Here is an 18,333-nt window from a genome sequence, read left to right on the forward strand (position 1 = left end):
GATGCTCGACAAGCTGCCCGTGCTTCCCGAGTACTTTTCTGCAGGGGAAAGTGGGATTGCCACCCAGCGACGTCGGATACAACCGAAAAAAGTGCTACACACGCGGAGTGCTCCACTACACTGCCTTAAAACGAATGCTCATCTCTATCGTGTGAGTAACCTTGCGGCCGCGGCGACTAGTCTTGCCCAAAGACGCAGCGTGCGTGGAGGCGCTACCCGAATGCGTGTGGATGCACCCTCCTACCTCGTAAAGCGCCTGCAGCTACTATCACCGTGGGCCGCTGCTGGCGGGCAGGAAGCCGACACAGCGGGGCGTTGCGAGCAGCGCCTGTGCGGTGGTGGTGTAATGGTGAGCATAGTTGCCTTCCAAGCAGTTGATCCGGGTTCGATTCCCGGCCACCGCAAGTGGCGCCGGTTTTTTCGTATGAGTATGTGAGCCGCGTGCTGTTAAATGAAGGTTTTTTTCGTCGTAGTTCCACGCAGACCATCCTGTCGTATGTCCCGACTTGTCCCGACTTTGCTCGGCTGACGCGAAAGCTGACGCTTGGAATTCGCCCTTATCAAAAGGACAGGCACTATAAACGGCTGAGAGAGGCGAGGTGTGGAGAGGTACCAAAACGACAGGCAATCTGCGAAATTTTCTGCTCGTTGTTCTTAAAGAAAAAACCGACGCAGTCGGTAGGACTCGAAGCTACGCTCCCAGAGGGAATCTGATTTCTAGTCAGACGCCTTAACCACTCGGCCACGACTGCTCGTAACTGAAGCTTCCCTGGAATCGTGAAGAATCCAACCGGTCTGCGCAGACTGTTGACAGGAAACGAACTCCGTGTACTGATTACGGCAGGGTTACCATCGCTACGAGACGAGCCATTACGGAAACGTTAAAATCTTCGCCCGGACAGGGACTTGAACCCTGGACCCTTAGGTTAAAAGCCTAATGCTCTACCGACTGAGCTATCCGGGCTCACGCTCCTTGTGGATGGAGCGGCTGCAAGCAATGTAAATAACTGGAACGCGTGTGTAGGCGTACTACGGTAATTTCTGGCTTCTGGCGCAACTGGCGACTTCACCGACTTCCCACTGACGCTGGTAGCAGCCCAACAGCGGACCAGAGCCTCTTCTCCCTTTATTCCGGTGCCGACAGTAATTGCATCATGTGCCTGTTTTCCCCGATTACGTTCGGTCGAAGCTTCGCAAGGTGGGCGACAAACGACAGTTCGAAGGCCAAAACGTGGAGCGTTGTGTGCGCAAAAACTTCCGTTCCGGTACCGGAAATCGAACCCGGGCCTCCTGGGTGAAAGCCAGGTATCCTAGCCACTAGACCACACCGGAGTTGCTCGATAAGCGTGAGGTTTTCTCCGTCTCCTCTCGTATTTCGTGCTGAATCTGGACTCAGTGCAGTTCTCCGTTTGCGAGCATATTTGCGCCTACAGACTGGCATGGCGCACAGCTCGAAATTGACTATTCATTATTTTACTCCTAACAAGGGAAGAGAAAGATCAAAGTTGTACGTTGTCATAATTGGAAATAAACATATTGACGCTGGGGCGTAGACTCCTTGTGGATAACGAACGACAATTAAGTTCGTTCCCTAGCAACAGCAACGCCGTTAATTCAGCCATGATGTACAGCAAATTAAATGCCCCGGGTGAGGATCGAACTCACGACCTTAAGATTATGAGACTTACGCGCTACCTACTGCGCTACCGAGGCACGTTGCAAGTAATGTTACAGGAAACTTGGTAAGTCTCTCATATTAGAGATAGACAGTTTGCGCTTTCTCAAGAATCTGTTGTGTTGCTACACGTGCTTTCCCTACTTGCTAGATTAAACTGCTGCCGCAGCTTTTTCAACGGAACGCAGCACTGCCCGAGGTTACAGTACATCGCCCTTGCGGCACCTGAACACAGCGGCCTGTTGGGCCAGGCCGTCGTCAGAGTTCAGAAATAGCACGCGACCGTTCAAGTACGGTCTATTGCGTGCTGCGTGTATGGTTCTTCTCACAGCGAATCTTGCTATGCATTCCTGAGGCTGACGCAGCTCAGGCGAGGAATCGGCGCGGCAGCATTATAGCGAGAACAGCAGAACGATGCATCGGCCGGGATTCGAACCCGTGCCGTCCGCATGCTAAGCGAGCATTCACCAATTTTTTTTTTTTTTGTTCTCATTTCTTTCGTTGCATTTGTTGGGGGCGGACGTCCGATGGCGCCCGTTCATGTTCATCGTTGACTCGGTCTTTTATTACAGAGGGCAGATAACTCTCAGACCGAACACGCTGAGCTATCGTGCCGGCAAGCCTTAAGATTATGAGACTTACGCGCTGCCTACTGCACTACTGAGGCACATGCCATTGAACCACCGATGCTCGACAAGCTGCCCGTGCTTCCCGAGTACTTTTCTGCAGGGGAAAGTGGGATTGCCACCCAGCGACGTCGGATACAACCGAAAAAAGTGCTACACACGCGGAGTGCTCCACTACACTGCCTTAAAACGAATGCTCATCTCTATCGTGTGAGTAACCTTGCGGCCGCGGCGACTAGTCTTGCCCAAAGACGCAGCGTGCGTGGAGGCGCTACCCGAATGCGTGTGGATGCACCCTCCTACCTCGTAAAGCGCCTGCAGCTACTATCACCGTGGGCCGCTGCTGGCGGGCAGGAAGCCGACACAGCGGGGCGTTGCGAGCAGCGCCTGTGCGGTGGTGGTGTAATGGTGAGCATAGTTGCCTTCCAAGCAGTTGATCCGGGTTCGATTCCCGGCCACCGCAAGTGGCGCCGGTTTTTTCGTATGAGTATGTGAGCCGCGTGCTGTTAAATGAAGGTTTTTTTCGTCGTAGTTCCACGCAGACCATCCTGTCGTATGTCCCGACTTGTCCCGACTTTGCTCGGCTGACGCGAAAGCTGACGCTTGGAATTCGCCCTTATCAAAAGGACAGGCACTATAAACGGCTGAGAGAGGCGAGGTGTGGAGAGGTACCAAAACGACAGGCAATCTGCGAAATTTTCTGCTCGTTGTTCTTAAAGAAAAAACCGACGCAGTCGGTAGGACTCGAAGCTACGCTCCCAGAGGGAATCTGATTTCTAGTCAGACGCCTTAACCACTCGGCCACGACTGCTCGTAAATGAAGCTTCCCTGGAATCGTGAAGAATCCAACCGGTCTGCGCAGACTGTTGACAGGAAACGAACTCCGTGTACTGATTACGGCAGGGTTACCATCGCTACGAGACGAGCCATTACGGAAACGTTAAAATCTTCGCCCGGACAGGGACTTGAACCCTGGACCCTTAGGTTAAAAGCCTAATGCTCTACCGACTGAGCTATCCGGGCTCACGCTCCTTGTGGATGGAGCGGCTGCAAGCAATGTAAATAACTGGAACGCGTGTGTAGGCGTACTACGGTAATTTCTGGCTTCTGGCGCAACTGGCGACTTCACCGACTTCCCACTGACGCTGGTAGCAGCCCAACAGCGGACCAGAGCCTCTTCTCCCTTTATTCCGGTGCCGACAGTAATTGCATCATGTGCCTGTTTTCCCCGATTACGTTCGGTCGAAGCTTCGCAAGGTGGGCGACAAACGACAGTTCGAAGGCCAAAACGTGGAGCGTTGTGTGCGCAAAAACTTCCGTTCCGGTACCGGAAATCGAACCCGGGCCTCCTGGGTGAAAGCCAGGTATCCTAGCCACTAGACCACACCGGAGTTGCTCGATAAGCGTGAGGTTTTCTCCGTCTCCTCTCGTATTTCGTGCTGAATCTGGACTCAGTGCAGTTCTCCGTTTGCGAGCATATTTGCGCCTACAGACTGGCATGGCGCACAGCTCGAAATTGACTATTCATTATTTTACTCCTAACAAGGGAAGAGAAAGATCAAAGTTGTACGTTGTCATAATTGGAAATAAACATATTGACGCTGGGGCGTAGACTCCTTGTGGATAACGAACGACAATTAAGTTCGTTCCCTAGCAACAGCAACGCCGTTAATTCAGCCATGATGTACAGCAAATTAAATGCCCCGGGTGAGGATCGAACTCACGACCTTAAGATTATGAGACTTACGCGCTACCTACTGCGCTACCGAGGCACGTTGCAAGTAATGTTACAGGAAACTTGGTAAGTCTCTCATATTAGAGATAGACAGTTTGCGCTTTCTCAAGAATCTGTTGTGTTGCTACACGTGCTTTCCCTACTTGCTAGATTAAACTGCTGCCGCAGCTTTTTCAACGGAACGCAGCACTGCCCGAGGTTACAGTACATCGCCCTTGCGGCACCTGAACACAGCGGCCTGTTGGGCCAGGCCGTCGTCAGAGTTCAGAAATAGCACGCGACCGTTCAAGTACGGTCTATTGCGTGCTGCGTGTATGGTTCTTCTCACAGCGAATCTTGCTATGCATTCCTGAGGCTGACGCAGCTCAGGCGAGGAATCGGCGCGGCAGCATTATAGCGAGAACAGCAGAACGATGCATCGGCCGGGATTCGAACCCGTGCCGTCCGCATGCTAAGCGAGCATTCACCAATTTTTTTTTTTTTTGTTCTCATTTCTTTCGTTGCATTTGTTGGGGGCGGACGTCCGATGGCGCCCGTTCATGTTCATCGTTGACTCGGTCTTTTATTACAGAGGGCAGATAACTCTCAGACCGAACACGCTGAGCTATCGTGCCGGCAAGCCTTAAGATTATGAGACTTACGCGCTGCCTACTGCACTACTGAGGCACATGCCATTGAACCACCGATGCTCGACAAGCTGCCCGTGCTTCCCGAGTACTTTTCTGCAGGGGAAAGTGGGATTGCCACCCAGCGACGTCGGATACAACCGAAAAAAGTGCTACACACGCGGAGTGCTCCACTACACTGCCTTAAAACGAATGCTCATCTCTATCGTGTGAGTAACCTTGCGGCCGCGGCGACTAGTCTTGCCCAAAGACGCAGCGTGCGTGGAGGCGCTACCCGAATGCGTGTGGATGCACCCTCCTACCTCGTAAAGCGCCTGCAGCTACTATCACCGTGGGCCGCTGCTGGCGGGCAGGAAGCCGACACAGCGGGGCGTTGCGAGCAGCGCCTGTGCGGTGGTGGTGTAATGGTGAGCATAGTTGCCTTCCAAGCAGTTGATCCGGGTTCGATTCCCGGCCACCGCAAGTGGCGCCGGTTTTTTCGTATGAGTATGTGAGCCGCGTGCTGTTAAATGAAGGTTTTTTTCGTCGTAGTTCCACGCAGACCATCCTGTCGTATGTCCCGACTTGTCCCGACTTTGCTCGGCTGACGCGAAAGCTGACGCTTGGAATTCGCCCTTATCAAAAGGACAGGCACTATAAACGGCTGAGAGAGGCGAGGTGTGGAGAGGTACCAAAACGACAGGCAATCTGCGAAATTTTCTGCTCGTTGTTCTTAAAGAAAAAACCGACGCAGTCGGTAGGACTCGAAGCTACGCTCCCAGAGGGAATCTGATTTCTAGTCAGACGCCTTAACCACTCGGCCACGACTGCTCGTAAATGAAGCTTTCCTGGAATCGTGAAGAATCCAACCGGTCTGCGCAGACTGTTGACAGGAAACGAACTCCGTGTACTGATTACGGCAGGGTTACCATCGCTACGAGACGAGCCATTACGGAAACGTTAAAATCTTCGCCCGGACAGGGACTTGAACCCTGGACCCTTAGGTTAAAAGCCTAATGCTCTACCGACTGAGCTATCCGGGCTCACGCTCCTTGTGGATGGAGCGGCTGCAAGCAATGTAAATAACTGGAACGCGTGTGTAGGCGTACTACGGTAATTTCTGGCTTCTGGCGCAACTGGCGACTTCACCGACTTCCCACTGACGCTGGTAGCAGCCCAACAGCGGACCAGAGCCTCTTCTCCCTTTATTCCGGTGCCGACAGTAATTGCATCATGTGCCTGTTTTCCCCGATTACGTTCGGTCGAAGCTTCGCAAGGTGGGCGACAAACGACAGTTCGAAGGCCAAAACGTGGAGCGTTGTGTGCGCAAAAACTTCCGTTCCGGTACCGGAAATCGAACCCGGGCCTCCTGGGTGAAAGCCAGGTATCCTAGCCACTAGACCACACCGGAGTTGCTCGATAAGCGTGAGGTTTTCTCCGTCTCCTCTCGTATTTCGTGCTGAATCTGGACTCAGTGCAGTTCTCCGTTTGCGAGCATATTTGCGCCTACAGACTGGCATGGCGCACAGCTCGAAATTGACTATTCATTATTTTACTCCTAACAAGGGAAGAGAAAGATCAAAGTTGTACGTTGTCATAATTGGAAATAAACATATTGACGCTGGGGCGTAGACTCCTTGTGGATAACGAACGACAATTAAGTTCGTTCCCTAGCAACAGCAACGCCGTTAATTCAGCCATGATGTACAGCAAATTAAATGCCCCGGGTGAGGATCGAACTCACGACCTTAAGATTATGAGACTTACGCGCTACCTACTGCGCTACCGAGGCACGTTGCAAGTAATGTTACAGGAAACTTGGTAAGTCTCTCATATTAGAGATAGACAGTTTGCGCTTTCTCAAGAATCTGTTGTGTTGCTACACGTGCTTTCCCTACTTGCTAGATTAAACTGCTGCCGCAGCTTTTTCAACGGAACGCAGCACTGCCCGAGGTTACAGTACATCGCCCTTGCGGCACCTGAACACAGCGGCCTGTTGGGCCAGGCCGTCGTCAGAGTTCAGAAATAGCACGCGACCGTTCAAGTACGGTCTATTGCGTGCTGCGTGTATGGTTCTTCTCACAGCGAATCTTGCTATGCATTCCTGAGGCTGACGCAGCTCAGGCGAGGAATCGGCGCGGCAGCATTATAGCGAGAACAGCAGAACGATGCATCGGCCGGGATTCGAACCCGTGCCGTCCGCATGCTAAGCGAGCATTCACCAATTTTTTTTTTTTTTGTTCTCATTTCTTTCGTTGCATTTGTTGGGGGCGGACGTCCGATGGCGCCCGTTCATGTTCATCGTTGACTCGGTCTTTTATTACAGAGGGCAGATAACTCTCAGACCGAACACGCTGAGCTATCGTGCCGGCAAGCCTTAAGATTATGAGACTTACGCGCTGCCTACTGCACTACTGAGGCACATGCCATTGAACCACCGATGCTCGACAAGCTGCCCGTGCTTCCCGAGTACTTTTCTGCAGGGGAAAGTGGGATTGCCACCCAGCGACGTCGGATACAACCGAAAAAAGTGCTACACACGCGGAGTGCTCCACTACACTGCCTTAAAACGAATGCTCATCTCTATCGTGTGAGTAACCTTGCGGCCGCGGCGACTAGTCTTGCCCAAAGACGCAGCGTGCGTGGAGGCGCTACCCGAATGCGTGTGGATGCACCCTCCTACCTCGTAAAGCGCCTGCAGCTACTATCACCGTGGGCCGCTGCTGGCGGGCAGGAAGCCGACACAGCGGGGCGTTGCGAGCAGCGCCTGTGCGGTGGTGGTGTAATGGTGAGCATAGTTGCCTTCCAAGCAGTTGATCCGGGTTCGATTCCCGGCCACCGCAAGTGGCGCCGGTTTTTTCGTATGAGTATGTGAGCCGCGTGCTGTTAAATGAAGGTTTTTTTCGTCGTAGTTCCACGCAGACCATCCTGTCGTATGTCCCGACTTGTCCCGACTTTGCTCGGCTGACGCGAAAGCTGACGCTTGGAATTCGCCCTTATCAAAAGGACAGGCACTATAAACGGCTGAGAGAGGCGAGGTGTGGAGAGGTACCAAAACGACAGGCAATCTGCGAAATTTTCTGCTCGTTGTTCTTAAAGAAAAAACCGACGCAGTCGGTAGGACTCGAAGCTACGCTCCCAGAGGGAATCTGATTTCTAGTCAGACGCCTTAACCACTCGGCCACGACTGCTCGTAACTGAAGCTTCCCTGGAATCGTGAAGAATCCAACCGGTCTGCGCAGACTGTTGACAGGAAACGAACTCCGTGTACTGATTACGGCAGGGTTACCATCGCTACGAGACGAGCCATTACGGAAACGTTAAAATCTTCGCCCGGACAGGGACTTGAACCCTGGACCCTTAGGTTAAAAGCCTAATGCTCTACCGACTGAGCTATCCGGGCTCACGCTCCTTGTGGATGGAGCGGCTGCAAGCAATGTAAATAACTGGAACGCATGTGTAGGCGTACTACGGTAATTTCTGGCTTCTGGCGCAACTGGCGACTTCACCGACTTCCCACTGACGCTGGTAGCAGCCCAACAGCGGACCAGAGCCTCTTCTCCCTTTATTTCGGTGCCGACAGTAATTGCATCATGTGCCTGTTTTCCCCGATTACGTTCGGTCGAAGCTTCGCAAGGTGGGCGACAAACGACAGTTCGAAGGCCAAAACGTGGAGCGTTGTGTGCGCAAAAACTTCCGTTCCGGTACCGGAAATCGAACCCGGGCCTCCTGGGTGAAAGCCAGGTATCCTAGCCACTAGACCACACCGGAGTTGCTCGATAAGCGTGAGGTTTTCTCCGTCTCCTCTCGTATTTCGTGCTGAATCTGGACTCAGTGCAGTTCTCCGTTTGCGAGCATATTTGCGCCTACAGACTGGCATGGCGCACAGCTCGAAATTGACTATTCATTATTTTACTCCTAACAAGGGAAGAGAAAGATCAAAGTTGTACGTTGTCATAATTGGAAATAAACATATTGACGCTGGGGCGTAGACTCCTTGTGGATAACGAACGACAATTAAGTTCGTTCCCTAGCAACAGCAACGCCGTTAATTCAGCCATGATGTACAGCAAATTAAATGCCCCGGGTGAGGATCGAACTCACGACCTTAAGATTATGAGACTTACGCGCTACCTACTGCGCTACCGAGGCACGTTGCAAGTAATGTTACAGGAAACTTGGTAAGTCTCTCATATTAGAGATAGACAGTTTGCGCTTTCTCAAGAATCTGTTGTGTTGCTACACGTGCTTTCCCTACTTGCTAGATTAAACTGCTGCCGCAGCTTTTTCAACGGAACGCAGCACTGCCCGAGGTTACAGTACATCGCCCTTGCGGCACCTGAACACAGCGGCCTGTTGGGCCAGGCCGTCGTCAGAGTTCAGAAATAGCACGCGACCGTTCAAGTACGGTCTATTGCGTGCTGCGTGTATGGTTCTTCTCACAGCGAATCTTGCTATGCATTCCTGAGGCTGACGCAGCTCAGGCGAGGAATCGGCGCGGCAGCATTATAGCGAGAACAGCAGAACGATGCATCGGCCGGGATTCGAACCCGTGCCGTCCGCATGCTAAGCGAGCATTCACCAATTTTTTTTTTTTTTGTTCTCATTTCTTTCGTTGCATTTGTTGGGGGCGGACGTCCGATGGCGCCCGTTCATGTTCATCGTTGACTCGGTCTTTTATTACAGAGGGCAGATAACTCTCAGACCGAACACGCTGAGCTATCGTGCCGGCAAGCCTTAAGATTATGAGACTTACGCGCTGCCTACTGCACTACTGAGGCACATGCCATTGAACCACCGATGCTCGACAAGCTGCCCGTGCTTCCCGAGTACTTTTCTGCAGGGGAAAGTGGGATTGCCACCCAGCGACGTCGGATACAACCGAAAAAAGTGCTACACACGCGGAGTGCTCCACTACACTGCCTTAAAACGAATGCTCATCTCTATCGTGTGAGTAACCTTGCGGCCGCGGCGACTAGTCTTGCCCAAAGACGCAGCGTGCGTGGAGGCGCTACCCGAATGCGTGTGGATGCACCCTCCTACCTCGTAAAGCGCCTGCAGCTACTATCACCGTGGGCCGCTGCTGGCGGGCAGGAAGCCGACACAGCGGGGCGTTGCGAGCAGCGCCTGTGCGGTGGTGGTGTAATGGTGAGCATAGTTGCCTTCCAAGCAGTTGATCCGGGTTCGATTCCCGGCCACCGCAAGTGGCGCCGGTTTTTTCGTATGAGTATGTGAGCCGCGTGCTGTTAAATGAAGGTTTTTTTCGTCGTAGTTCCACGCAGACCATCCTGTCGTATGTCCCGACTTGTCCCGACTTTGCTCGGCTGACGCGAAAGCTGACGCTTGGAATTCGCCCTTATCAAAAGGACAGGCACTATAAACGGCTGAGAGAGGCGAGGTGTGGAGAGGTACCAAAACGACAGGCAATCTGCGAAATTTTCTGCTCGTTGTTCTTAAAGAAAAAACCGACGCAGTCGGTAGGACTCGAAGCTACGCTCCCAGAGGGAATCTGATTTCTAGTCAGACGCCTTAACCACTCGGCCACGACTGCTCGTAACTGAAGCTTCCCTGGAATCGTGAAGAATCCAACCGGTCTGCGCAGACTGTTGACAGGAAACGAACTCCGTGTACTGATTACGGCAGGGTTACCATCGCTACGAGACGAGCCATTACGGAAACGTTAAAATCTTCGCCCGGACAGGGACTTGAACCCTGGACCCTTAGGTTAAAAGCCTAATGCTCTACCGACTGAGCTATCCGGGCTCACGCTCCTTGTGGATGGAGCGGCTGCAAGCAATGTAAATAACTGGAACGCGTGTGTAGGCGTACTACGGTAATTTCTGGCTTCTGGCGCAACTGGCGACTTCACCGACTTCCCACTGACGCTGGTAGCAGCCCAACAGCGGACCAGAGCCTCTTCTCCCTTTATTCCGGTGCCGACAGTAATTGCATCATGTGCCTGTTTTCCCCGATTACGTTCGGTCGAAGCTTCGCAAGGTGGGCGACAAACGACAGTTCGAAGGCCAAAACGTGGAGCGTTGTGTGCGCAAAAACTTCCGTTCCGGTACCGGAAATCGAACCCGGGCCTCCTGGGTGAAAGCCAGGTATCCTAGCCACTAGACCACACCGGAGTTGCTCGATAAGCGTGAGGTTTTCTCCGTCTCCTCTCGTATTTCGTGCTGAATCTGGACTCAGTGCAGTTCTCCGTTTGCGAGCATATTTGCGCCTACAGACTGGCATGGCGCACAGCTCGAAATTGACTATTCATTATTTTACTCCTAACAAGGGAAGAGAAAGATCAAAGTTGTACGTTGTCATAATTGGAAATAAACATATTGACGCTGGGGCGTAGACTCCTTGTGGATAACGAACGACAATTAAGTTCGTTCCCTAGCAACAGCAACGCCGTTAATTCAGCCATGATGTACAGCAAATTAAATGCCCCGGGTGAGGATCGAACTCACGACCTTAAGATTATGAGACTTACGCGCTACCTACTGCGCTACCGAGGCACGTTGCAAGTAATGTTACAGGAAACTTGGTAAGTCTCTCATATTAGAGATAGACAGTTTGCGCTTTCTCAAGAATCTGTTGTGTTGCTACACGTGCTTTCCCTACTTGCTAGATTAAACTGCTGCCGCAGCTTTTTCAACGGAACGCAGCACTGCCCGAGGTTACAGTACATCGCCCTTGCGGCACCTGAACACAGCGGCCTGTTGGGCCAGGCCGTCGTCAGAGTTCAGAAATAGCACGCGACCGTTCAAGTACGGTCTATTGCGTGCTGCGTGTATGGTTCTTCTCACAGCGAATCTTGCTATGCATTCCTGAGGCTGACGCAGCTCAGGCGAGGAATCGGCGCGGCAGCATTATAGCGAGAACAGCAGAACGATGCATCGGCCGGGATTCGAACCCGTGCCGTCCGCATGCTAAGCGAGCATTCACCAATTTTTTTTTTTTTTGTTCTCATTTCTTTCGTTGCATTTGTTGGGGGCGGACGTCCGATGGCGCCCGTTCATGTTCATCGTTGACTCGGTCTTTTATTACAGAGGGCAGATAACTCTCAGACCGAACACGCTGAGCTATCGTGCCGGCAAGCCTTAAGATTATGAGACTTACGCGCTGCCTACTGCACTACTGAGGCACATGCCATTGAACCACCGATGCTCGACAAGCTGCCCGTGCTTCCCGAGTACTTTTCTGCAGGGGAAAGTGGGATTGCCACCCAGCGACGTCGGATACAACCGAAAAAAGTGCTACACACGCGGAGTGCTCCACTACACTGCCTTAAAACGAATGCTCATCTCTATCGTGTGAGTAACCTTGCGGCCGCGGCGACTAGTCTTGCCCAAAGACGCAGCGTGCGTGGAGGCGCTACCCGAATGCGTGTGGATGCACCCTCCTACCTCGTAAAGCGCCTGCAGCTACTATCACCGTGGGCCGCTGCTGGCGGGCAGGAAGCCGACACAGCGGGGCGTTGCGAGCAGCGCCTGTGCGGTGGTGGTGTAATGGTGAGCATAGTTGCCTTCCAAGCAGTTGATCCGGGTTCGATTCCCGGCCACCGCAAGTGGCGCCGGTTTTTTCGTATGAGTATGTGAGCCGCGTGCTGTTAAATGAAGGTTTTTTTCGTCGTAGTTCCACGCAGACCATCCTGTCGTATGTCCCGACTTGTCCCGACTTTGCTCGGCTGACGCGAAAGCTGACGCTTGGAATTCGCCCTTATCAAAAGGACAGGCACTATAAACGGCTGAGAGAGGCGAGGTGTGGAGAGGTACCAAAACGACAGGCAATCTGCGAAATTTTCTGCTCGTTGTTCTTAAAGAAAAAACCGACGCAGTCGGTAGGACTCGAAGCTACGCTCCCAGAGGGAATCTGATTTCTAGTCAGACGCCTTAACCACTCGGCCACGACTGCTCGTAACTGAAGCTTCCCTGGAATCGTGAAGAATCCAACCGGTCTGCGCAGACTGTTGACAGGAAACGAACTCCGTGTACTGATTACGGCAGGGTTACCATCGCTACGAGACGAGCCATTACGGAAACGTTAAAATCTTCGCCCGGACAGGGACTTGAACCCTGGACCCTTAGGTTAAAAGCCTAATGCTCTACCGACTGAGCTATCCGGGCTCACGCTCCTTGTGGATGGAGCGGCTGCAAGCAATGTAAATAACTGGAACGCGTGTGTAGGCGTACTACGGTAATTTCTGGCTTCTGGCGCAACTGGCGACTTCACCGACTTCCCACTGACGCTGGTAGCAGCCCAACAGCGGACCAGAGCCTCTTCTCCCTTTATTCCGGTGCCGACAGTAATTGCATCATGTGCCTGTTTTCCCCGATTACGTTCGGTCGAAGCTTCGCAAGGTGGGCGACAAACGACAGTTCGAAGGCCAAAACGTGGAGCGTTGTGTGCGCAAAAACTTCCGTTCCGGTACCGGAAATCGAACCCGGGCCTCCTGGGTGAAAGCCAGGTATCCTAGCCACTAGACCACACCGGAGTTGCTCGATAAGCGTGAGGTTTTCTCCGTCTCCTCTCGTATTTCGTGCTGAATCTGGACTCAGTGCAGTTCTCCGTTTGCGAGCATATTTGCGCCTACAGACTGGCATGGCGCACAGCTCGAAATTGACTATTCATTATTTTACTCCTAACAAGGGAAGAGAAAGATCAAAGTTGTACGTTGTCATAATTGGAAATAAACATATTGACGCTGGGGCGTAGACTCCTTGTGGATAACGAACGACAATTAAGTTCGTTCCCTAGCAACAGCAACGCCGTTAATTCAGCCATGATGTACAGCAAATTAAATGCCCCGGGTGAGGATCGAACTCACGACCTTAAGATTATGAGACTTACGCGCTACCTACTGCGCTACCGAGGCACGTTGCAAGTAATGTTACAGGAAACTTGGTAAGTCTCTCATATTAGAGATAGACAGTTTGCGCTTTCTCAAGAATCTGTTGTGTTGCTACACGTGCTTTCCCTACTTGCTAGATTAAACTGCTGCCGCAGCTTTTTCAACGGAACGCAGCACTGCCCGAGGTTACAGTACATCGCCCTTGCGGCACCTGAACACAGCGGCCTGTTGGGCCAGGCCGTCGTCAGAGTTCAGAAATAGCACGCGACCGTTCAAGTACGGTCTATTGCGTGCTGCGTGTATGGTTCTTCTCACAGCGAATCTTGCTATGCATTCCTGAGGCTGACGCAGCTCAGGCGAGGAATCGGCGCGGCAGCATTATAGCGAGAACAGCAGAACGATGCATCGGCCGGGATTCGAACCCGTGCCGTCCGCATGCTAAGCGAGCATTCACCAATTTTTTTTTTTTTTGTTCTCATTTCTTTCGTTGCATTTGTTGGGGGCGGACGTCCGATGGCGCCCGTTCATGTTCATCGTTGACTCGGTCTTTTATTACAGAGGGCAGATAACTCTCAGACCGAACACGCTGAGCTATCGTGCCGGCAAGCCTTAAGATTATGAGACTTACGCGCTGCCTACTGCACTACTGAGGCACATGCCATTGAACCACCGATGCTCGACAAGCTGCCCGTGCTTCCCGAGTACTTTTCTGCAGGGGAAAGTGGGATTGCCACCCAGCGACGTCGGATACAACCGAAAAAAGTGCTACACACGCGGAGTGCTCCACTACACTGCCTTAAAACGAATGCTCATCTCTATCGTGTGAGTAACCTTGCGGCCGCGGCGACTAGTCTTGCCCAAAGACGCAGCGTGCGTGGAGGCGCTACCCGAATGCGTGTGGATGCACCCTCCTACCTCGTAAAGCGCCTGCAGCTACTATCACCGTGGGCCGCTGCTGGCGGGCAGGAAGCCGACACAGCGGGGCGTTGCGAGCAGCGCCTGTGCGGTGGTGGTGTAATGGTGAGCATAGTTGCCTTCCAAGCAGTTGATCCGGGTTCGATTCCCGGCCACCGCAAGTGGCGCCGGTTTTTTCGTATGAGTATGTGAGCCGCGTGCTGTTAAATGAAGGTTTTTTTCGTCGTAGTTCCACGCAGACCATCCTGTCGTATGTCCCGACTTGTCCCGACTTTGCTCGGCTGACGCGAAAGCTGACGCTTGGAATTCGCCCTTATCAAAAGGACAGGCACTATAAACGGCTGAGAGAGGCGAGGTGTGGAGAGGTACCAAAACGACAGGCAATCTGCGAAATTTTCTGCTCGTTGTTCTTAAAGAAAAAACCGACGCAGTCGGTAGGACTCGAAGCTACGCTCCCAGAGGGAATCTGATTTCTAGTCAGACGCCTTAACCACTCGGCCACGACTGCTCGTAACTGAAGCTTCCCTGGAATCGTGAAGAATCCAACCGGTCTGCGCAGACTGTTGACAGGAAACGAACTCCGTGTACTGATTACGGCAGGGTTACCATCGCTACGAGACGAGCCATTACGGAAACGTTAAAATCTTCGCCCGGACAGGGACTTGAACCCTGGACCCTTAGGTTAAAAGCCTAATGCTCTACCGACTGAGCTATCCGGGCTCACGCTCCTTGTGGATGGAGCGGCTGCAAGCAATGTAAATAACTGGAACGCGTGTGTAGGCGTACTACGGTAATTTCTGGCTTCTGGCGCAACTGGCGACTTCACCGACTTCCCACTGACGCTGGTAGCAGCCCAACAGCGGACCAGAGCCTCTTCTCCCTTTATTCCGGTGCCGACAGTAATTGCATCATGTGCCTGTTTTCCCCGATTACGTTCGGTCGAAGCTTCGCAAGGTGGGCGACAAACGACAGTTCGAAGGCCAAAACGTGGAGCGTTGTGTGCGCAAAAACTTCCGTTCCGGTACCGGAAATCGAACCCGGGCCTCCTGGGTGAAAGCCAGGTATCCTAGCCACTAGACCACACCGGAGTTGCTCGATAAGCGTGAGGTTTTCTCCGTCTCCTCTCGTATTTCGTGCTGAATCTGGACTCAGTGCAGTTCTCCGTTTGCGAGCATATTTGCGCCTACAGACTGGCATGGCGCACAGCTCGAAATTGACTATTCATTATTTTACTCCTAACAAGGGAAGAGAAAGATCAAAGTTGTACGTTGTCATAATTGGAAATAAACATATTGACGCTGGGGCGTAGACTCCTTGTGGATAACGAACGACAATTAAGTTCGTTCCCTAGCAACAGCAACGCCGTTAATTCAGCCATGATGTACAGCAAATTAAATGCCCCGGGTGAGGATCGAACTCACGACCTTAAGATTATGAGACTTACGCGCTACCTACTGCGCTACCGAGGCACGTTGCAAGTAATGTTACAGGAAACTTGGTAAGTCTCTCATATTAGAGATAGACAGTTTGCGCTTTCTCAAGAATCTGTTGTGTTGCTACACGTGCTTTCCCTACTTGCTAGATTAAACTGCTGCCGCAGCTTTTTCAACGGAACGCAGCACTGCCCGAGGTTACAGTACATCGCCCTTGCGGCACCTGAACACAGCGGCCTGTTGGGCCAGGCCGTCGTCAGAGTTCAGAAATAGCACGCGACCGTTCAAGTACGGTCTATTGCGTGCTGCGTGTATGGTTCTTCTCACAGCGAATCTTGCTATGCATTCCTGAGGCTGACGCAGCTCAGGCGAGGAATCGGCGCGGCAGCATTATAGCGAGAACAGCAGAACGATGCATCGGCCGGGATTCGAACCCGTGCCGTCCGCATGCTAAGCGAGCATTCACCAATTTTTTTTTTTTTTTGTTCTCATTTCTTTCGTTGCATTTGTTGGGGGCGGACGTCCGATGGCGCCCGTTCATGTTCATCGTTGACTCGGTCTTTTATTACAGAGGGCAGATAACTCTCAGACCGAACACGCTGAGCTATCGTGCCGGCAAGCCTTAAGATTATGAGACTTACGCGCTGCCTACTGCACTACTGAGGCACATGCCATTGAACCACCGATGCTCGACAAGCTGCCCGTGCTTCCCGAGTACTTTTCTGCAGGGGAAAGTGGGATTGCCACCCAGCGACGTCGGATACAACCGAAAAAAGTGCTACACACGCGGAGTGCTCCACTACACTGCCTTAAAACGAATGCTCATCTCTATCGTGTGAGTAACCTTGCGGCCGCGGCGACTAGTCTTGCCCAAAGACGCAGCGTGCGTGGAGGCGCTACCCGAATGCGTGTGGATGCACCCTCCTACCTCGTAAAGCGCCTGCAGCTACTATCACCGTGGGCCGCTGCTGGCGGGCAGGAAGCCGACACAGCGGGGCGTTGCGAGCAGCGCCTGTGCGGTGGTGGTGTAATGGTGAGCATAGTTGCCTTCCAAGCAGTTGATCCGGGTTCGATTCCCGGCCACCGCAAGTGGCGCCGGTTTTTTCGTATGAGTATGTGAGCCGCGTGCTGTTAAATGAAGGTTTTTTTCGTCGTAGTTCCACGCAGACCATCCTGTCGTATGTCCCGACTTGTCCCGACTTTGCTCGGCTGACGCGAAAGCTGACGCTTGGAATTCGCCCTTATCAAAAGGACAGGCACTATAAACGGCTGAGAGAGGCGAGGTGTGGAGAGGTACCAAAACGACAGGCAATCTGCGAAATTTTCTGCTCGTTGTTCTTAAAGAAAAAACCGACGCAGTCGGTAGGACTCGAAGCTACGCTCCCAGAGGGAATCTGATTTCTAGTCAGACGCCTTAACCACTCGGCCACGACTGCTCGTAACTGAAGCTTCCCTGGAATCGTGAAGAATCCAACCGGTCTGCGCAGACTGTTGACAGGAAACGAACTCCGTGTACTGATTACGGCAGGGTTACCATCGCTACGAGACGAGCCATTACGGAAACGTTAAAATCTTCGCCCGGACAGGGACTTGAACCCTGGACCCTTAGGTTAAAAGCCTAATGCTCTACCGACTGAGCTATCCGGGCTCACGCTCCTTGTGGATGGAGCGGCTGCAAGCAATGTAAATAACTGGAACGCGTGTGTAGGCGTACTACGGTAATTTCTGGCTTCTGGCGCAACTGGCGACTTCACCGACTTCCCACTGACGCTGGTAGCAGCCCAACAGCGGACCAGAGCCTCTTCTCCCTTTATTCCGGTGCCGACAGTAATTGCATCATGTGCCTGTTTTCCCCGATTACGTTCGGTCGAAGCTTCGCAAGGTGGGCGACAAACGACAGTTCGAAGGCCAAAACGTGGAGCGTTGTGTGCGCAAAAACTTCCGTTCCGGTACCGGAAATCGAACCCGGGCCTCCTGGGTGAAAGCCAGGTATCCTAGCCACTAGACCACACCGGAGTTGCTCGATAAGCGTGAGGTTTTCTCCGTCTCCTCTCGTATTTCGTGCTGAATCTGGACTCAGTGCAGTTCTCCGTTTGCGAGCATATTTGCGCCTACAGACTGGCATGGCGCACAGCTCGAAATTGACTATTCATTATTTTACTCCTAACAAGGGAAGAGAAAGATCAAAGTTGTACGTTGTCATAATTGGAAATAAACATATTGACGCTGGGGCGTAGACTCCTTGTGGATAACGAACGACAATTAAGTTCGTTCCCTAGCAACAGCAACGCCGTTAATTCAGCCATGATGTACAGCAAATTAAATGCCCCGGGTGAGGATCGAACTCACGACCTTAAGATTATGAGACTTACGCGCTACCTACTGCGCTACCGAGGCACGTTGCAAGTAATGTTACAGGAAACTTGGTAAGTCTCTCATATTAGAGATAGACAGTTTGCGCTTTCTCAAGAATCTGTTGTGTTGCTACACGTGCTT

At 52.5% G+C, this 18,333-nt stretch overlaps 40 non-coding genes across 40 annotated transcripts; 8 read left to right on the forward strand and 32 right to left on the reverse strand.

Moving 5' to 3' along the window:
- The first annotated feature begins 332 nt into the window (after nucleotides 1-332).
- Trnag-ucc lies at nucleotides 333-404 on the forward strand. The gene has a single exon. It is a non-coding gene; the product is annotated as a tRNA-Gly (tRNA).
- A 266-nt stretch (nucleotides 405-670) lies between these two features.
- Nucleotides 671-752, reverse strand: Trnas-aga. The gene has a single exon. It is a non-coding gene; the product is annotated as a tRNA-Ser (tRNA).
- A 139-nt stretch (nucleotides 753-891) lies between these two features.
- On the reverse strand, nucleotides 892-964 carry Trnak-uuu. Its single transcript has one exon. It is a non-coding gene; the product is annotated as a tRNA-Lys (tRNA).
- A 296-nt stretch (nucleotides 965-1,260) lies between these two features.
- Trnae-uuc lies at nucleotides 1,261-1,332 on the reverse strand. Its single transcript has one exon. It is a non-coding gene; the product is annotated as a tRNA-Glu (tRNA).
- Nucleotides 1,333-1,640: 308 nt separating this feature from the next.
- Nucleotides 1,641-1,713, reverse strand: Trnam-cau. The gene has a single exon. It is a non-coding gene; the product is annotated as a tRNA-Met (tRNA).
- A 979-nt stretch (nucleotides 1,714-2,692) lies between these two features.
- On the forward strand, nucleotides 2,693-2,764 carry Trnag-ucc. Its single transcript has one exon. It is a non-coding gene; the product is annotated as a tRNA-Gly (tRNA).
- A 266-nt stretch (nucleotides 2,765-3,030) lies between these two features.
- On the reverse strand, nucleotides 3,031-3,112 carry Trnas-aga. The gene has a single exon. It is a non-coding gene; the product is annotated as a tRNA-Ser (tRNA).
- A 139-nt stretch (nucleotides 3,113-3,251) lies between these two features.
- Trnak-uuu lies at nucleotides 3,252-3,324 on the reverse strand. The gene has a single exon. It is a non-coding gene; the product is annotated as a tRNA-Lys (tRNA).
- A 296-nt stretch (nucleotides 3,325-3,620) lies between these two features.
- On the reverse strand, nucleotides 3,621-3,692 carry Trnae-uuc. Its single transcript has one exon. It is a non-coding gene; the product is annotated as a tRNA-Glu (tRNA).
- A 308-nt stretch (nucleotides 3,693-4,000) lies between these two features.
- Nucleotides 4,001-4,073, reverse strand: Trnam-cau. Its single transcript has one exon. It is a non-coding gene; the product is annotated as a tRNA-Met (tRNA).
- Nucleotides 4,074-5,052: 979 nt separating this feature from the next.
- Trnag-ucc lies at nucleotides 5,053-5,124 on the forward strand. The gene has a single exon. It is a non-coding gene; the product is annotated as a tRNA-Gly (tRNA).
- Nucleotides 5,125-5,390: 266 nt separating this feature from the next.
- Trnas-aga lies at nucleotides 5,391-5,472 on the reverse strand. The gene has a single exon. It is a non-coding gene; the product is annotated as a tRNA-Ser (tRNA).
- A 139-nt stretch (nucleotides 5,473-5,611) lies between these two features.
- On the reverse strand, nucleotides 5,612-5,684 carry Trnak-uuu. The gene has a single exon. It is a non-coding gene; the product is annotated as a tRNA-Lys (tRNA).
- A 296-nt stretch (nucleotides 5,685-5,980) lies between these two features.
- On the reverse strand, nucleotides 5,981-6,052 carry Trnae-uuc. Its single transcript has one exon. It is a non-coding gene; the product is annotated as a tRNA-Glu (tRNA).
- Nucleotides 6,053-6,360: 308 nt separating this feature from the next.
- Nucleotides 6,361-6,433, reverse strand: Trnam-cau. The gene has a single exon. It is a non-coding gene; the product is annotated as a tRNA-Met (tRNA).
- Nucleotides 6,434-7,412: 979 nt separating this feature from the next.
- Nucleotides 7,413-7,484, forward strand: Trnag-ucc. The gene has a single exon. It is a non-coding gene; the product is annotated as a tRNA-Gly (tRNA).
- Nucleotides 7,485-7,750: 266 nt separating this feature from the next.
- On the reverse strand, nucleotides 7,751-7,832 carry Trnas-aga. Its single transcript has one exon. It is a non-coding gene; the product is annotated as a tRNA-Ser (tRNA).
- A 139-nt stretch (nucleotides 7,833-7,971) lies between these two features.
- Trnak-uuu lies at nucleotides 7,972-8,044 on the reverse strand. Its single transcript has one exon. It is a non-coding gene; the product is annotated as a tRNA-Lys (tRNA).
- Nucleotides 8,045-8,340: 296 nt separating this feature from the next.
- Trnae-uuc lies at nucleotides 8,341-8,412 on the reverse strand. Its single transcript has one exon. It is a non-coding gene; the product is annotated as a tRNA-Glu (tRNA).
- Nucleotides 8,413-8,720: 308 nt separating this feature from the next.
- Trnam-cau lies at nucleotides 8,721-8,793 on the reverse strand. The gene has a single exon. It is a non-coding gene; the product is annotated as a tRNA-Met (tRNA).
- A 979-nt stretch (nucleotides 8,794-9,772) lies between these two features.
- Trnag-ucc lies at nucleotides 9,773-9,844 on the forward strand. Its single transcript has one exon. It is a non-coding gene; the product is annotated as a tRNA-Gly (tRNA).
- Nucleotides 9,845-10,110: 266 nt separating this feature from the next.
- On the reverse strand, nucleotides 10,111-10,192 carry Trnas-aga. Its single transcript has one exon. It is a non-coding gene; the product is annotated as a tRNA-Ser (tRNA).
- Nucleotides 10,193-10,331: 139 nt separating this feature from the next.
- Trnak-uuu lies at nucleotides 10,332-10,404 on the reverse strand. Its single transcript has one exon. It is a non-coding gene; the product is annotated as a tRNA-Lys (tRNA).
- A 296-nt stretch (nucleotides 10,405-10,700) lies between these two features.
- Trnae-uuc lies at nucleotides 10,701-10,772 on the reverse strand. Its single transcript has one exon. It is a non-coding gene; the product is annotated as a tRNA-Glu (tRNA).
- Nucleotides 10,773-11,080: 308 nt separating this feature from the next.
- On the reverse strand, nucleotides 11,081-11,153 carry Trnam-cau. Its single transcript has one exon. It is a non-coding gene; the product is annotated as a tRNA-Met (tRNA).
- Nucleotides 11,154-12,132: 979 nt separating this feature from the next.
- Trnag-ucc lies at nucleotides 12,133-12,204 on the forward strand. The gene has a single exon. It is a non-coding gene; the product is annotated as a tRNA-Gly (tRNA).
- Nucleotides 12,205-12,470: 266 nt separating this feature from the next.
- Trnas-aga lies at nucleotides 12,471-12,552 on the reverse strand. The gene has a single exon. It is a non-coding gene; the product is annotated as a tRNA-Ser (tRNA).
- A 139-nt stretch (nucleotides 12,553-12,691) lies between these two features.
- Nucleotides 12,692-12,764, reverse strand: Trnak-uuu. The gene has a single exon. It is a non-coding gene; the product is annotated as a tRNA-Lys (tRNA).
- A 296-nt stretch (nucleotides 12,765-13,060) lies between these two features.
- Trnae-uuc lies at nucleotides 13,061-13,132 on the reverse strand. The gene has a single exon. It is a non-coding gene; the product is annotated as a tRNA-Glu (tRNA).
- A 308-nt stretch (nucleotides 13,133-13,440) lies between these two features.
- Nucleotides 13,441-13,513, reverse strand: Trnam-cau. The gene has a single exon. It is a non-coding gene; the product is annotated as a tRNA-Met (tRNA).
- Nucleotides 13,514-14,492: 979 nt separating this feature from the next.
- On the forward strand, nucleotides 14,493-14,564 carry Trnag-ucc. Its single transcript has one exon. It is a non-coding gene; the product is annotated as a tRNA-Gly (tRNA).
- Nucleotides 14,565-14,830: 266 nt separating this feature from the next.
- Nucleotides 14,831-14,912, reverse strand: Trnas-aga. Its single transcript has one exon. It is a non-coding gene; the product is annotated as a tRNA-Ser (tRNA).
- A 139-nt stretch (nucleotides 14,913-15,051) lies between these two features.
- Trnak-uuu lies at nucleotides 15,052-15,124 on the reverse strand. The gene has a single exon. It is a non-coding gene; the product is annotated as a tRNA-Lys (tRNA).
- Nucleotides 15,125-15,420: 296 nt separating this feature from the next.
- On the reverse strand, nucleotides 15,421-15,492 carry Trnae-uuc. Its single transcript has one exon. It is a non-coding gene; the product is annotated as a tRNA-Glu (tRNA).
- A 308-nt stretch (nucleotides 15,493-15,800) lies between these two features.
- Trnam-cau lies at nucleotides 15,801-15,873 on the reverse strand. The gene has a single exon. It is a non-coding gene; the product is annotated as a tRNA-Met (tRNA).
- A 980-nt stretch (nucleotides 15,874-16,853) lies between these two features.
- Nucleotides 16,854-16,925, forward strand: Trnag-ucc. The gene has a single exon. It is a non-coding gene; the product is annotated as a tRNA-Gly (tRNA).
- A 266-nt stretch (nucleotides 16,926-17,191) lies between these two features.
- On the reverse strand, nucleotides 17,192-17,273 carry Trnas-aga. Its single transcript has one exon. It is a non-coding gene; the product is annotated as a tRNA-Ser (tRNA).
- A 139-nt stretch (nucleotides 17,274-17,412) lies between these two features.
- On the reverse strand, nucleotides 17,413-17,485 carry Trnak-uuu. The gene has a single exon. It is a non-coding gene; the product is annotated as a tRNA-Lys (tRNA).
- Nucleotides 17,486-17,781: 296 nt separating this feature from the next.
- Nucleotides 17,782-17,853, reverse strand: Trnae-uuc. The gene has a single exon. It is a non-coding gene; the product is annotated as a tRNA-Glu (tRNA).
- A 308-nt stretch (nucleotides 17,854-18,161) lies between these two features.
- On the reverse strand, nucleotides 18,162-18,234 carry Trnam-cau. Its single transcript has one exon. It is a non-coding gene; the product is annotated as a tRNA-Met (tRNA).
- Between the last annotated feature and the right edge of the window lie 99 nt (nucleotides 18,235-18,333).

Source organism: Schistocerca americana, unplaced genomic scaffold, assembly GCF_021461395.2.
Source record: "Schistocerca americana isolate TAMUIC-IGC-003095 unplaced genomic scaffold, iqSchAmer2.1 HiC_scaffold_508, whole genome shotgun sequence".
NCBI classification, from domain to species: Eukaryota; Metazoa; Arthropoda; class Insecta; order Orthoptera; family Acrididae; genus Schistocerca; species Schistocerca americana.